The 18,105-nt window shown below is 43.3% G+C and overlaps 1 protein-coding gene across 11 annotated transcripts in view; it reads left to right on the top strand.

Annotated features, from left to right (window-relative positions):
• Window positions 1-351: 351 nt before the first annotated feature.
• The window catches only part of LOC105276785, a 46,106-nt gene continuing 28,352 nt past the window's right edge, over window positions 352-18,105 (top strand). For 6 of the 11 annotated variants that reach the window (XM_026967963.1, XM_020030850.2, XM_026967956.1 and 3 more), the window contains exons 1-3: window positions 1,658-6,289; window positions 15,564-15,675; window positions 17,409-17,845. The gene's annotated coding sequence lies outside the window, so the exon portion shown is untranslated. The other 5 variants (XM_026967959.1, XM_026967958.1, XM_026967957.1 and 2 more) reach the window with 5 other exon arrangements.

An 18,105-nucleotide genomic window follows, 5' to 3' on the forward strand; every position in this document is an offset into this window, starting at 1 on the left:
ATAAAATCGCGATGGCCTTTTACCATGGTTCATCCATCACGAGTGAAATGTTTCAGCCACGAAAAAGACATCGACGATCGTCGCCACGAAAATACGGAGAATGCACCCCCGCGATACGTGAGGTTCGGGAACCACGCGGGATACGTAAGGGCGACAACTGGTGCCTCGTCGGGAATTCGTGGTACCTTTTTGCTACCACCGTGAATTTCTCACGCGGGATTCCCCATCGGCGGTCGCCGTTAAACAGACGCCGATAAAGCTGCGCCGAACGAACGAATGGCTGGCAACCAACCCCCCGCGATAGGGCGTAGGGCCGCGCGCACGCTGGCCTAGTCGAAGGCGGGCGGACCACCACGTGCTGTGCCGCTAGACGTATAATCGATAGTGCACCGCCGGCGCTCACTGTGCCACCGGCGGTCAATCAACCCTCGCGCGGTTCGGGGCCGGCCACCGGATGCGATGCGCTCGCGGACGGAACGTAAGGTGCGACGTGTCGCGGAAACGCGGTCATCGCCTTGATCTCGACGTCTCCGAGATGACGGCCGAGCGTCAGCGTGCGTTTCATCGACGAAACGTGCCGTAAGTCGTGCTCATCTTCGCGAAGCTTCGTCGCGATCAGCGATTAACGATCGCTCTCCCCCGCGCGCCTGATATTTCTTTTTTTTCGGTGGATTTTGTTGCAGTTACTAGCTTGGGGTTGTTCGATGCATGGTTCGGTTGGTCGAATGATCGCGAGAGGTGACGGATTTCGTGGCGAATGTGAACTCGATCCGTTTGTTGTATTTCAGATTACTCGTTTAGCGTCATTATTGTCGTTATTCGAGGATTATTAAAGTAAGATTCAAACACAGTGTGAGAATTGGTTGTTCCTGGTTTCGTGGAATGAGAATCTTTATTTTGTGTCGTTAAAGGTATTTTTTGTCAACGAAATTTTTCTCGAAACCGACACTGAGTCGTTACGCTAAACTCAACAAGAATTCTCATTAAAGATGCGAAGATGGAACGCTGTGCGCATCATACGCTACGATGCACAGTTCTAATTTGCGTTAGAAAAGGAATTATTACGGTTAATTAAGCTGAGTTGTTAGCGGAACCAACCCTTAATTACTCAGATAACGGTGACACTTTACTTGTTTCGAGCGATTGGGTGACACGCTTAGTATGTCGGAGGTACACGATTGTCACATTCTGCGATTGCCTGCTGTTCCAATTAGTAGAATCGGAGCTGCATGAAATGACTGCGCAGGCAACCGGAACTTTCGAGAGAGCCAAATAATACGCTCGTTCATGATCGATCATTTACAAATCGTGATATTTATTTATTTATTGTTTATTTGTACAAAAGCGTTTGACGTACCAATCGCAAAAAGTATCATCGTTGCTGTTTTCACAAAACCCCAAGTATCCGACAAATTATTTCCTGACACGGTGTCCTTTTTTATTTTAATTCACTTTACTGGCACGGCAACGGGGACTAACAAATTGTATAATGTAATTCGACCAGCAGTTGCTCCGAGCGACCGGTAGCTAGGTAGCCTGCATCACGCCGATGCGCTACGCAATTAAACGAAAAGAGTGCAGCCTCACGAAGTTATCTATCCCGCAGCAAAGTAACCGTGTGGTTCCTGAAGGGCCGAAGAACGGTTGAAGGTACGTATTTATAGCGTTTTGCTGCTATCGAAGTTTAAATACTTAACTGACGGTCAAGGCAGCGTGATGTAAAACGTGTTGTACTTTCTCGTGCATGAATTGGCTTTGTTACATAATTGACAAAGTAGTTTCGAAATAGTAAATTTATGTTTACATTAAACGGCAAAGTAAAAATGTTGCCGCGGATTATTATTTAAAAAATGCGGCAAGGAAACAACAGTTTTTTTACAGAGAGATATTACATTCTAAGACGTAAATGGAGACACGTCGCGAGCGGTTCTTATTGATTTCCCGAAAAATAATACGTTTTATCTCAAGCCTCTTTCCAGACCAGTGATTCATACATGACTTATACTGACGTGATGTATGATATTGAGAAACGATAATCTGACTTTCGCAAAAACACGGTGTGCATTTTTCATTAAATCGTTCCTTCATCGTTTCTCGATAATACATATTGTCGTTAACGTAAATTACGTAAATCCTGCGCGAAATGTTATTATCATCGATCCTGTGATGTGGACGAGATAATAATAATTTTTGGAATAAGATCGATGTGGAATGCAAATTGCTGAGCTTTTAAAACAATTGAGTTTGAACATTTCTGTTTTTCTTTAACGGAAAAAATAATTTTTTCACGATGAAATTATAAATCTAATTAATTCCATTTTCAATTGTAATCCAATTTCTTTTTTTACTCATGTATAAAGTGCAATTAACGATATCTCGATTTCCTCCCTAATAATATAAATTGTTCGAAGCGCGAAATTAAATCTCAAATCGGTACATTCTTTGGAATTCCATATTATTTGATGCTTTCAATCCTGTGATAAATATATGCTTAGTCATCTACGTGTGTGTAGAAATTTTCGTATAATTAATTAATTAAAAATTGCTTGCTGACGATAAGTTTCAACCGGGTAACACCGAGTTTTTTCGTTCCGTGCTTTCAGTCGAGCACTTTTGTAATTACTACTTTCAGTTTGAAGGGCGGACGCGATTTTCGTGCAACGTTTCGTCAGTCGACGCGTAGTTTTCGACGCATCGAGCGGCGGATCAAAACAGCAGCCGATGTAGGGCAGAACCGTCACGGGGTGAACGGCACAAGCTCTCTCTCACGCTCGGTAAGACATCGCGCATCTGCGCAAACGTCGCGAGTGTTCGCCAGCGAGGCTCAATAATTTGCCGCTAACGTGAAGCGAAACTTCACCTCCGACCTGTGCCGTACCGATCGCGATTGCGAAACGAGCCGATTAAAGCCATCAAGTAATCAGCTCAAACAAGAAACAGAGTCGGGTAACTCTGAAGCAAAACGAAGACGGAGAGAATCACGTGAATCCGCTACTATTAATATGCCGATGGTGCAACTATGTACTCCTACATGTATAGATTTTCTCCCTTTACATCACTCTGTTAACGCCAATACTTGAGAGTAATTAATTACGACGTGCTGTTATTAATAACAAGAGTGTCGTAGAAATAATGTATCGTCGATGTATGATCGTTTTAGCTCTTTTCTCCCGGCTGTTCGCCGTTTCCGTTATCTTTCCAGTCGCTTAATGCTCATCCTTCCTCACTTTGTGCGGTTTACAAGAGGATTTCAGAGATCTCGGGAACATATTGTACCCAGCTCCATCTCGAATCATAATTCCGGCCAGTGAGCGTCTATTAAAGTTTCGGGGCTATCCAGGGTTGATCCACTTAATCGATCCCATTAAATCCGTACATCCCGAGGATTAATCGGTTTCGACGAAAATTCCGAGTACGCCCTATCGATTCGCGGTTCGTATGAACGCCTTCGAAAGGTCCATTTACTACCTCGATCCAACTCGGAAGCGTATAATGGGGCAAAATAATTCTCACAGGCAGCGAGAGTGGAGACATCCCGGCACGGTAATCATTAAGTGCATCGAGATACTTAAGCCTGAGATAATTGAGTATTCCGTCGGAAAATGCTGCTGTAAACACCCTGGGTACCAAGAAACGATGCTCGAGCCGGGAACGATCGTGTGTGTCGTAAGGTGACACGCGCGGGAGAGTTTCTTACCGCGTTCGTTTATCGGGGGTGCGTATATTAAGCTCGTGCGCATCCTCCGGGCGAGAAAAGAGCCGCACGATTGCACCACCCCGTGGGTTCTCAGCAACAGCTAATTAGCCGTAGGTCGATCGTTTCGCCGTACGCGACGCATGCATAAAAAGTTCAGGTGAGCGGGCGAGGAAAAGAGAGAGAGTGATAGGGAGAGGGAGAGACAGAGAGAGCTAAGGGATGCGAAAGGAGGAGTATCGGCGGTCTATCGATCGTGCGGGTAATTATACGCGGTCGATTGTTAAGAATCCCTCGGAGACATTATAATACCTAATACTCCCAGACGTTACGCCACCCTATCGGGCCATACCAAGGCATTGGGGGTAAAACAGTGCCATCAGTGGAGGATTTCAGCGGACGTTCCGGCCACTCGGTGAGCGCAAAAAGCAGATAGCGGAACAAGAACAGGAAAAGAAAAGGGCTGAGAGAAATCGCGTTAAGTCCTCCGAGTATTGAGCGAAGGGCGGAGGGCTCGGATGGCCTCATCGGCGTTTCATCGGTAATTATCGTGACGAATGATGTGGATCGTATTTGTGTGGTAGATTTCAAGACAGAAATTCCTGGAGAGATACGGACGGAGATAGATAGATAGATAGATAGATAGATAGAGAGAGAGAGAGAGAAAGGTAACAATTACAAATAACGCGATAACATAACGCAACTGAAGCGAATAGAGACAACTTTTGTAGTAATGATATCCGTCATGACGTATTTGCGTGAATAAAATGGTTTTTTTATTTACTCAGTTGTTCGCGTCTGACACGCGCACGCATTGTGTCGCACGACTATCGAGAAATCCGCCACTGCGCGTCATCCCCCGGCTTATGCGCGGAAAACACCGAGGGAAGAAAATATTCCTGGTGTATAAACGCGTTCGGACGACTCACCCGCCTTGAAAGCCCTCGTAAAATTCAAAAAGGAACGAAACGTCGTTCTTTTCCATAGTGAGTTCATGAAATAAAGTTGCGCGGCTTTTCCTCCGCGATAAAGGGATGCGAAGAAATCTCCCATGCAGTGGCTTCTTTTTCCCGAAATTCTAACAGATTTCATAAAACTACAACTAAGTTCTACATCAATTTCCACTTGGGGGTAATTACACCAATTGATTGATGCCCATGAACGAAAGTCGAAGACGCGAAATATTCACGGTTCCTTCCGTGTCGACTCTTCCTTACCTGCACAAGCACGTACACTTTTCGGTAAATACACACGTATGTGCCAATTAACGAAGCACGTACTTTATCCCATATTTCCGTGCGGTGTCTGGCAAAAAACGAAGATTGTTCTAAGCATCGCGGTCAGCTACCTTTACCCCAAATACGCTTCGCTGCCGATAAATGATAATGCGGGATCGTGCGAGTAGCTTTACGCTTGCATTCCACCCTTAAGTGCTCATGTTTGCGAACCTCCCTTACAAAATTTATTGAGGGAAATCGATGGGAAAGAGAATGCATTCGCTAAAAGTACTTTTTCCTCGTTACAGTAAAATCGAATTTCTGATAACGCAAGTAATTGTGTCCTAATTAATTCTTACGAATGAACTGGGTCGTTTCCTGAGAAGAGCCATCTCCTGGAAAATGTGCTTGGTTTTCATTATCCAAGCTGAAGCGTCACTCTTGATATCTTATTTTCAATCTTTTCTGATACTTACTAAAATTCTTTTACCCCGATCCTCTCTTTTTTCATAATTTAATAGAAATTTTAATAATCTAAATACAAATTTTTATGTTTATTATTATGCTACCTTTAAATCTATCAATACGATAAAAAGATTCAATGAAGGGAAATGTACACTTGAACTCACCCTAGCATTTTTTTATAAGATTTAACTGGTATTGAAAGGGAGAGATATCCTTTATGTCAATCTTGGAATTTTTTCTTTCAATACGAAGAACCACTGCTCTCGACGTTATCATCGGCGAGAGGGTCGTTAAGGGTTAATTGTATAAAAAGTCGAAACCGGCTGGTTGCATCGTTTCTGCTTCTCGGGGTTTAAAGCGGAACGTCGGAATCAACGAGGATATTTCTCCGCTTCGTTCACCGAGAGGGTTCAATGTGGGACACCGAAGACTCGGTCGCCGGTCTGTTCTACCATCTTATCAGGATACCACCCTCTTTTCCACCTTCCGCGTACCGCGATCTTTCTTATCTTACGGCGAGATATTAGGACGCAAAATCGAAACGGTGAATCGATCGACGGGGACACGCGCGAGGATGACAGAAGAAGAAGAGAGAGAGAGACAGAGAAAGAGGAGAGAAAAGAGAGGGAGGGAGACAAGAGAGAGAGGCAAGAGGCAAGTTGTAGAGGCAGCAACAACAACAGCGGGGGTTTAACTTTAACCCGCGAGGAGAAGGTGGATGGGGTGGCGGTGGAGGTGGTGAAAGAGGAGGCGAAGCGCAGGCGTTTGCGCGCTCCTGCGCATCGTTGCCGCCGTTGCTGCTGTATACCGCGATGCGACAGTCATACGTGGGGCGCGAGAGCGAGAGGTGCTCTCTCTCTCCTCCTCTCGATTCCACTCTCGATCTCGACTTCTATCGGGGGGAAAGCTTTAGGTACTGCGTGCAAAGGCCTGGTCGCGTCCGCTCGCGGCTGCCTGACGGTCATCTCGCGCGTCGGAACCCCTAAGTAGCCGCGGGCTCCAAGTTCGGTGGACGCCCTCGCACTCGTGCATGTGCATGTGCATGTGCATGTGGCGTGTGTGCACGTACATTGCTCCCCCGTGCGCGCGTACCGTGTGAACGCTCGTTGATGAACGCGACCGAACGAGCGGCACCCCTCGTCGTCGTTCGTCGCGCACACAGAAACTCCCTCCCGGTTGTTTCGCCCCGTCTGCCCACCCGATGTTCCCCGATGCTGAAACTCGGCCGCTTCCGTTGGACACTTCCGGGGGATGAAACTTGGATTCTTTGAGACACGCGCGTGCATCGCAGTTTGCGCGCGATTCGATGAACATCGGGAACGAGGTGTCCATCGAGATCGCTGTACGATCGTTCTCCCCTCGGAGAGGGGTTGTTGTTCTCGATGTGCGCCGTGACCAAGTCGGGAGGCAAACACCTCGCGTGGTTCTCGTCGACCGACCGGTCGGTGCGACGCGTGTACCGAGGGGGTGCATCGCAGCACGCCGCGAATGACACTTTCGTCGTGCTGGACCGACGCGTTTGTTAGGAGCAGCGTTGAAACCGGTAGGAAAGGTAGGAGTACGAGAGTGCAAGAGAGAGAGATGAAAATATGGGTCGCTAGGATATTATAGGATTTTTTAAACTGGAATTTTTGTTAAGAAATATGGAAAATTTCGACGTACGTAGAACGATCCATATCTAATGTATATCTATATCACTAGTGTGTTGCTAGTGGATATAGGAGATGCAAAAAAGAAAATTTGTTTATATCATATTTATAACAGTCTCTATGTATATCATAGACACTATGTATAATATCATGTTATGTATTTTTTTTGTAAAAATCAATATAAAATGTCTATAAAGTAACTGTAAATTTCTTTTTTTATCCATAAAAAAGTATATTATGGAATATTGTACATAACTGCTATAAATACTCCAACGATATCTAGATACGGATCACGTAGAGACCGTTCCCTTCAATTAATCCGAATCAAAGCAGGCAAGAAATAGGGTCGGAAGGATGTAATAAGTATCTCGCATTTCTATTTTCCTCCATAATCTGTCTCGTCGAGATCCTCCACGCTAAACGGGAATAATTTATGTGTATCTCGTTCGGAACAATCAAATCACGGGACGGGAGTTCCAGAACTGAAGTCCACAGTCCCTGGACTCACTGCGGTTACGTCAGTTTCTACGATCTAAAACCCGGTGACTAACCGCGCGAGCAGCTTGTTGTCGAACGTCGTGGTTCGATCGAATCTAGGTCGGGGTGATGTGAGATGTGGCTCGACGAAGCCATGCACCGAAGCTTCGTTGCGAGATCGTTCGCCCCCTTTCTCTCATTCGTTGGAATTCGGACTGAATATCCAATTTCTTCCGAGTTCGAAACGAGAATACCGCTCGTAGACGGCACTGTACGTGTTCTGCATATCAAGAAGCTCGATATCCCAGCAATCTTTCGCCGTGATACGAGAGGGTCGAGCAACTCTTCGCGAACTTAAGTATGCGCTCAGATGAGAACGGACTGCAACGCGACTCTTCGCGTCCGATTCGGATTGCAGTAGACGAGAATGCGAGAGCCGTGCGGGAACCCCGTGTTTGGCACGTAAGATTGAATCGATCGCCTCAAAGATCGCGATAAATCAAGGTAGGATCAACCATTGTAATATCCGGGATATGAGTGACGCGTAAAACGATCCACGTCTATTCCGTGTAAAGCGCAACCAGAGAGTCGCTTGGAAAAGGGAGGAAAATGTATTCTTCGAAAATTTTACTGTAATTTGTATTTATGTGCATCTCGAGGGGAAGCTTATATTTTGATTATTATGCAAACTGTGCATGTCGGCGTACTTTATTAAGCTGTTGCTGTTATGTCGCCATTGTTATTATTTTAACAATTGTTAGGTAGATGTATAATGGAAGAAATGGAACGCATGCAAAGTCAAAATGCATGAGTTTTGACCTAGTGTACTTGCGATATGATTTATTGAATTAATCGATTTATATACGCATATTTTTTCAGTCTCTCTATCTCCTTCTCTTTCTCTCGTGGGCTTCTCCATTTGCGTGCCCGATTGTACTTGTTTTAACGCAAACGCATTTGACGTCCAATTTATATGCAACGCATTTCTGTTTGACGCTCGGAAAGGACTCGCTTCGCAGCGCATAATAATGTCCTCGCCGTCTCTGTTTCCTTGCCCGATAAATATCTCTCTCAATTTCTCTCGTTCTCTAATATGCTTCCTCTCTATTCTGCGTTCTCATGATTTTCTAATAAATATTCCTGTCTAATAAGACACTTGCTCTCTTGCTATACTTGCTATGTCTTAGTCATTATGAAATAATAATTATGCGTTCGAATTTCTAATGATCACGTAAGCGCATACTTTGGTATTCAAGCTTTCCTTTTCCATAATTTTTGTATACCTAAATGTATAGATGAAAATGTTAATAATGTTTATATTCAAAATGATACTCATGAAAGTAATATTCACTCGAGATGATCTGTCACAGAAATGCAAGAAAACGAGAAAGAGAAATGAAGAAGAGAGAGAGAGGATAGAGAGAAAGAGAGAGGGAGAGAATTAAAGTTGTCAAAATTAAATAGATATGAAGCATATGATATGCTTTATAATATTTATAATATTTACAACATCCCTATATCTTCGAAGAGGGAAATTTTTAGCATATTACGTGCACATTTTTCTATTAAAAGCTGAAAGCTCTGCTCGAACGGGGAGGAACGTAACTCGCCCCACGATACTTCATGACTCTTAAATGCAAAACCTATTTTCCGCGTACTCGGGTTCTTCTGGAGCATCGCCGCAGATCCCCAGGGAATTCCGATTTAGCGAAAGAAACTTCGTAATTTCAAAATTTGAAATCACGGCGGAGGAATAACGTTATATTCTCATTGTCGGAAACAATGATCCTACCGATGGCTTCTCCGTTGCCATTTGCGGATCCCACGGATTTACGAGCTCCAAGCACGTAACTAATTTGCCCGAGCTAAAACAAGCTCCAAACTCGTGCGCGTATATACATGAGAAAGAGTTCGGAGGCTATAGATGAGTTCGGACTATTCGATGGTCACGCCGTATCTACGTTTCGACAATAATGAGCGAGCGGCGACTGAATAGGTCGTCGTAACGACTGTCCATCCCCCGGTCCATCCAGCATAAAAGCATCGGGATCCGCAAGCCTTGTCTCGATGATAACGAAGGGGCTTGTCGTGCCTCTCGTTAAGCGGCCAATTAAAGTATGCGGATTTTCAGATACCGTATGCGAACACGCGAATATTCTGATGCGAAACGAGAACGAGTTATCGCAGCAGGCTCTGTCTCGTTCGGACGAAATGTTATCAAACGAATCGTCATTAGGATTAAGGAAAGTTAAAGTGGTTGAAGTTTCAAAAAGAAAAACAAAGAGAGAGAGAGAGAATATTAAAAAGCAAGAGGGCTAAGCGGAAGAGCGGAAGTCTATAATTTGCCGGGTTCTCTTGAAATGCGAATCGTACCTAAAGCGGATTCTACGAATTATTAACGTACTCTAATTTCGTTGCGACTTGCACCCTCCACGCGCCTAACTTTGACTAATACGCGCGGAAACGGTCTCCAAGGACGGCTGCATCTCAGGATTGTTGTAATTCAGGATCAAGCTTGGCTAAGTGAATTTTCTTCCCCGTTGCCTGTGTTACGGGTAACGTGACACTGCGATTTACAAAAGCAGCAGCAAATTGCTGAGCCGCGCTCAGCTGATCCGCGCTGTTGACGCAGAAGACTTAGACTCACATTATCATCTGCTCTACATGCGACTTCACGTAATACATTTACGTAGTGCATTCGAGATGAAACACGATATTTCTTTACTATATATTCAAGACAGATTGAAACTGATATGACCAGTAACCTTTAAGATCATTTCTTCGCATTACGAAGACTCGTTATTAATCGTCGCATTAAGGGGGGAGCCTGCTTTAGAACGCTGAAAATAAGGTATATTTTACGAATTGTTTTTGGAGAAACTATACAGCGGATCATTATAAAACTTTTATGCATTTATTAGTACATGTTTAAAGATAAAAAAAATTATTTTTTGATTTGAATATATCGCTTGTAAAGGTCGTCCTGGAGAAATCTTAGTGCAGCCGCGTCGCCGGCATTGCAAATTGGTGAGCATTCTCCTGCCTCCAAATTTCGTCTAAACTGAAAAATTGAAATATGTTCTCGTTATTTATGAATTCCCATCGTCGATGAACCAAAGAGAGAAGAAAAAAGTTGAAAAGTGCCAAAATGGTGGAGCTTAGAACACAAAAGTACGATTTTTAGGCAAAGGTTTTGAACTTTTTCATGCAAAAATAATTGTTTAACTTAATGTTTTTATGAATATTAAAGGTTCATCGACGATGGGAATTCATAAATAACGAGAACATATTTCAATTTTTCAGTTTGGATGAAATTTGGAGGCAGGAAAATGCTCACCAATTTACAATGCCGGCTGCACTAAGATGCCTCCAGGACGACCTCTACAGGCGATATATTCAAATCAAAAAATAATTTTTTTATCTTTAAACATGTACTAATAAATGCATCAAAGTTTTATAATGATCCGCTGTATAGTTTCTCCAAAAAAATTCGTAAAATTATACCTTATTTTCAACGTTCTAAAGCAGGCTCCCCCCTTAATATAAAAAAACGTAAAGATTATGATTTGGATGCGAACATGTACATGTGCATGATCGAATCACATCGTACCAAGTAGCTTCAGTCGGACCAAATTAAATTTGAGTTACAGGGACTAAAAGATCGATCCCCTCGCGCAGGTCCTTGCGAGTGTCGCGATCGATTGGTATTACATAAACGAATAAAAAAGATGATCATCGCGAATCAGACGTGTCAAACCATCTTGTACGAATTTCTGTCTCTGATCCGCAACATGTCGTGTGTGTTACGAGGAGATTTCGTTTTATCTCGCTTGAGCGTTATGAGCCTACGAAGAGGGCCACTTGGCTACTAACTTACTTGGTTCAGTATGGCGGAAATGTTCGCGTCCATTCATTCAAGTCGACGGTACCAACGCGATGTGCCGAGTTTTCCACCTGGCCGTTCTTGCCGGTCGATGGAGGAGGATAGAGATCGAGGGAGCAGGTCGAGAGAGAATCGGATAAAGTTTCTTCTTTGTAACGGCCAGCAACGAAGGGGTAGAGAAAAAGAGAGGGTGCCTCTCTATGTAGGTTAACCAGGTCGATCGGCCTATGTTCCCTCATCCTCCATCGACTTCCCCCCTGTTCGTCGTCATAACTCTCGCACACCCTTAGCCTCGTTGTTGCCCCCAACTAACAGCGGATTTGCCGATATGTGCATAAATGCTAACTTAAGCCCTGGCTACTACGCCTGTCTCTATGTGGCGATTTATATCGGGATTGTAATATAATTTATATTATATAATATTACATAATTATAAATTTATATTATATAATATTTTACATAATGACTAATTAATACTATATAGACTAGTTAAATGTAACATTACAATATGATATAATCTATTATTGTTGGCAAAATAGTAATCTAATATGCAAATTATTACTGTATGCTATCACATATTTATGGTAACTAATTATCCTCTTGACAGTTTTAATTATTTAAATGCGACTTTGTGGTTCTACATTTACCTTTGACATTAATAGTTTGATAAAGGTTATGGAAAATATTTTGGAAAACGTTTTACATTCGCCGTATCGTCGAAAAAAACATTTACTTTTCACATTTGCATTTACGCTTAATATCAATTCATATTTATGATTCATGCATATTAATGTTTATATTGACTTACATCCAATATCAATATCTTCAAATCAAATGTTTCGAAAGAACTGAAAAGCCATCTTTTAATTAGCCGCCAGGGACATGAAAGAAATGAATATTTATACTCGCCAGGTAATTACGCTGTAAAACCGTTAAATTCGCGTGCACATTTTTCAGTGACAGTTTGGAGAATGCTTTTATGATTGAAAAGGTCATGTCAACTACATACCATAGTCCTTTGATGCGTTAAATAACGTCGGGGTCATCGGTGATCACCCCAGTGCTATAATGCTGATTCGTATATTTCCGACATAAAATACGTCGCTATTTAGAGGAAGGGTGATTCACGTGAATCATTAATAAACATAGCTAATTAAACGAGGTAATGACTTCATTTTATCTCGATAATCGGAACGTAGCGTACATTCAATTAAACTCTTCCGTAAAATCAATCAAAGTGCCGAGCGGCATTCATCAAGTGGTGTTTCTTAGGGCTTACGGGGTTGCAAAATTCGCCGCCTTGTTCGACCACCTGGTCCCCCGAGTTTCGTCGAGCGCGGTATTTAGATCAGCGAAATATGTCCTGTCGCGCGAGCGATACCTACAGTTTTCATCGGCGCGAGCTTGATCGGTCCGCGATATTAATCTGTCGATTAATCGTCGTCACCCGCGGAAGTTAATAGCTGGATTTGTCACATGTCGCAACTCCGACGTCCGGCGTCCGGCGGCGAAATGCGTCAGAGAGACGAATGAGGCAGATCCGCCGCATTTGAAAAATGGACTTGCACTCACCGGACGCAAGCACGCCGGCGCTTATCGGAATCCATTCGATCAACAAGCCCGAAAATGCAATCTGATATCTGCAAGTGCCGAATTCGTCCAGGCGTGATCACGTTATATCGAACCTTTCGTGAAGTTCTGATTTTGTTGAACGTATACGCACACACGATATCGCCGCTGGCTTCGTCAGAATAAAAGTGGGACAAGTACAACGCTATTTCTCCGAAAACTTATCGCTGTTGATATTATTTCGCAATTAATTACAATTGGATCCTATTACGCTGGATTATTATTTGACGAGTCATCATTCGAGGGATAGTTAAGGAATTACAGCTTTATTGTTATTATATTTATGTTAATGTTTTCTATAGTTGTGTTGCAAAATCACAAATGATGATACATTTTATTACCAAGAAATATTGCGCATTCAGGACTTATTACGGTAATTGTGATATATCGATTGTTGATCGAGCGCTGATGAAACCTTACAAATGGGAGACCGTAAAATAAATTTCCACGCATCAAGCGAAATTCGATTAAAAACTTGGTTCTATTATTCAGTCTCGTTATTTATTGCTCGAAGTGATATTCGATAATACTGATTCTCGTTATTTACTTCGTGATGATGTTTGCATTTGCGGATGATAACAAAAAATTGCTTTTTCACAATTTCGAATAATTGTAAATAAATCACGAATATATTTAAAATTGTTGTAAGATGAAAGATGCAAGCTCGTATGTTATTTTAAGAGTACCAAATTTGCCGCCGGGACTATTAAAAATTTAATTACATCGTGCGTGCATTGTAACACAGTATTGCAAAGTACAGTTATTTCAAGAGAATATCGCGCTACCTATATGAGTTCTTTGAATAGTGTAAAATATCCTTTTTCGACAAATTAACAGTACATTATAATCTATGTATTCGTATATATTATAGCATATATTATTTGTATTTTATTACGTATTTTATTTCACAATAATTATTCATGTCACCATCGACGTGTAATATATCTGCGTATTATATTTTCATTCTGTCGCTTTTGACCAATGATTTCACTTTTGCTACGTTTTCGCGCATCACGCGACACATGTATGTGTGAAATGGGCTTAATGTAATGAGAAATCCGTCATTTCCAGCAAAGCGCGCACTGGGAAAAGCAAGAGAGAGGGAAAGAGAGAACGCGGTCGTATTGTAATTAATCGATGCGTTTACTCGGACTCGACGCAGGGGATTGCGATTGTGTGCGGATATATGCAAGTGCGGCTGTGAACGTAATGCGCTCGTGCGACCGTAATACCTCTGGAAAAGCTAATTCACCGTTTATATGACAAATGGCGCTGAAAATATTTCCGTGCTTTCCGCGCGGCCGGTGCTAGACGCGTTTTCGACGTGTAGGACTTTGCCGGGCACAAAGTGCATATTAACGCGCGAGAATAACATGCACGACTCTGTGTGTACAACAACCGCACGATAGTTAAGGGGAGAGCGATGAATGGGGGAGGGGTGAATCGGACTCTTTGTGGTCCGGAAAAATTTCGATGGTCGAAATGGGACCGCGCGACGCGCGGATTGAAGTGCGCGCTCGAGCATCATTCTTTCAGTATTCCGGCTTTGTACGGGTAAACGATTCGCCATTCTATCAGCAGCTAAAGTCGCGCGGGATAACAGCCGCTAGTAATTATCCGTGCCACCAATTTCAAAACTTCGTGATTTCCGCGTATTGTTGCGACGCGGACGTGGCGCCGGCCGCTTTGTCTCCTTTCAATGTTACCGGCCTTTCGTCCTGCTTGACGTAATAACTAATCGTCGCGCGGTTTACGGTGTCGTACCTTGTGAAGCCTGGAAATGTATTTAGTTTTACGTGCATTTATTTCTGCGCAAATCCGTGCATTCATCGCCCCGCGCGTCTCTAAGGGAAAAGAAAGAAAAAGAGAGGAAATTATGCGAGATCGCTGCAAGCCACTGTCTGCCGGCATGTCTCCGTCTCTCTTTCAATATAGGATCGCGAAGACAGATTAAGCCACGCGTATTTGCATGCCGTCACCTTCCTTGTTAAGCACCCTCTTCTTGCTCCTACGTCTCACCCGCCAAATGGAAGCAAATGTAAACATCGTTGTTAACGACAGAAATTTCGCCGAAGGTACTCGGCAACAATAAACCCAGATGCGGTTTCGAAAATCCACTGCTCGAGTGGATTTCACTTTGCCTGGAGTACAAATTCGTGGATACCTGTCTTCTCAATGGAGGGTTAACGGATACGTCTTTCCCCTCGAATTTATGAGCGTAATACGCTCTCCAGCACGCTTGATTTACGAGCGCAATTTTTTCCGAGTGGCGCGTCATCGTGCGGTACGCGCGCGCGCACAAGTGATTTCCGTCCTTCTGAGACTTTTGGGGCCGTCGGGTGTCCCGTAAATCCGCAAAGAACGGGAACCGCTCGAAATTAGGGTGGAAATCGGACCAGTCGAGTCACGAACTCGTAACAATCGCGGAATAAATAAAACGCGCACGTAAATGCTGCACAAGTACGTTCCGTTCTGCATCGCTTATTCCTTTTCGTCGCCCCTTGTCTCATCCCTTTGTGCTGCTCCTACAAACGTTCGGACTTTTACAGAAATTCGACGAGGGCACGAAGGGAGTAACGATGCTTCGAGGGCACAAGAGCGTTCCGCGACACAGTAACGTGCCTTCGAGTACACCGGAGGGATTGACAAGCGATATGTAAGGTAATAGGGGCTGTTCACGTGGATAGCTTACTGTGGCACACGGTAAACGGCAGCGTCTCGCCTTCCGTGCGAATCAGCTCTTTTACAACCCTTCACTTATTCAACGAGATCACCACGAGCGTATTTCTCCGAAGAAAATAGAGCAAAGCTTCTTCGTTCTATAGAATTTATTGTACAGAATTTGTTGCAAGTCTGCAACAATATCTGGAGAAAGTTTCAACTTCTGTCAGCCTTTTTAAGAATGTTAAAGTGAATAAGTGAAGACGAACGATGTGAATGATAATTTATAAAACGTGTTCGCCTTGATATATTGTTTTGTTATATTTTATTAAAAATCACTTTTCAATCGTTTCAATCACCGTGACTTCTCACGTTCGAACGGGCACTATTTATTTTATCACATTTAATTTCAGGAATTCTGCGGAAAAAGCGTTGCCGGAAATTACGTGGCAAAGTATATTGATTCAGAGCAGTTTGTGAAACAAAATGTCACGAGAAAAAGTCCCACAGGATTGCGATCTTTCTGACGAATCGCATTTAAGTTACTATTCAGACGTACACGCTATTTCGGTATTTACCGTATCCAATATATCATCGTCGTTGCAGGAGACCGTTAATAAAAATTTTTTGTAACCGTTTCCGATATGGTAATACCATATGCGATTGTTGGCACCGCAACAATCGCGTGTACAGTGACTGATGGGAATCTAAAATGGAAATTGTCACGACAGCTCGCGTTGTCTCACGCCGAACTCGAGTGTGAGGCTTTAACGTTTAACGTGCACGAAGCAGAGAAAACTCCTTAATTTCGTAGGTAAAACACAAAGAGGGAAAGAGAGAGAGAAAGGGTGTATGAACTTCAATATTTGCACGTTGCATTCGTGTCTCGGATGCTCGTTCAAGCTTCGCCGTTGCATTGTAAAGCAAAGATTACGTCATCATTTTATAACTCGATCAGGATATCTGAAAAACTGTTGAAAAATAATTTACCTTTAAAAGTAAATTACATAATAATTGACATCTGAACGTTTACTATTTTATAGATGTATACAATGTAAGCGACTTACTAATTACATTTAAATTATGTCGTCGATGAACAAAATGTTAAATGTGACGATGAGTAAAAAGCGTAAAATGGGTGAAAGGCGATAATGAACGTTATCGAAAGTCGAGGGAGCTTCTGTGCACACAAGAGTATGTAAATTTCTATCCGCTTAAAATCTATCCGATAGAAGTGCTGAACCAAAATCGCGCAACAGCGGAGCATCGCAATAAAATAATTGAATTATATTAGTAATTACATTAATAATCATCGTTGATAATTCATATTAAAGATAAAATATATCAGAGATTAATTATTCATAATAAAGATATATAATCATTCAATAATCAGATGAAGAACTCGCTCTTACACAGTACATTAATTCAATGCGTAATTCCTGTTTGGAATTAAAATGCAAATTTTCAAATAGAACATTTTGTCAGCACTTTTTAATTTAACATTTTTGATTGATCGAATCGATGATAATGAAAGACGCTCCTTCCATTTTCTAATGGATCATTAACAATTCAATCGTGATCGACGACCGTAATAATACATAATTTCAACCGTTTCCATCAATCATAATTATCGATCGCTCAATAATTATAATCATTAATCACCGATTCGATTACGAACGACGATCCAGTTCTAGCGACGGATCTCGTTTCATTTTGCGCAACTGTGCCTCCAGATACCAGAGAAGGGAAGACAAAACGGGACAAAGGGGCGAGCTGGGAGAGCGGTGCGTGAGGGCGGAGGAGAAGTGAGATGGTGAATGCGGTGGTTGATAAGCGTGGCCCGGCACAATCAGCGGCGCGAGGCAGCAGAACGGCAGATCTCTCGACTCCCTCGCGGGCGATCATCATCCCCATAGCGAGTGGTGGAGGGTGGACTGCGAGCAGCTTGCTGAGGGATCGCAGAGAAGACGCGGGTCCTGTGGGAGCAAGGCGACGCGCGAAGCGGTAGACCGAGGAGGAAGCAGCGGCGGCGCGGGATCGGAAGCAATAAAAGGGCCTCGTGACGGAGGGGCTTCGCACGGCCCTGGCGCGACTGCGGCACTGTACCCCTGCGGGGGGCTCGCTGCCGAACTCACCGAATCCACCGTCCACCCCGGAACACAAGTCCCAAGTAAGTAAGATCAGAGATTCGCGATCATTTGCCGATCAGAATCATGAAATCATGAGCGCTCTCGCGTTTCTAGTCGATTTAGCAATAATAATTTACGTAATCAACTATCGCTCAGTAATTCCAGTCGTTAAACGGTAATTGGATTACTCGCACGTAATTGCACTCGAAAGAAAGCGCGAGGGTTGAGTCGGGGTGAAAACTGGCACGGAACTTTCTTCTCCGGTTCGGTGTGACGCAATCGTTTTGTCGAAGCGGTCACG

The sequence above is a fragment of the Ooceraea biroi genome, chromosome 2 (assembly GCF_003672135.1).
Source record: "Ooceraea biroi isolate clonal line C1 chromosome 2, Obir_v5.4, whole genome shotgun sequence".
NCBI classification, from domain to species: Eukaryota; Metazoa; Arthropoda; class Insecta; order Hymenoptera; family Formicidae; genus Ooceraea; species Ooceraea biroi.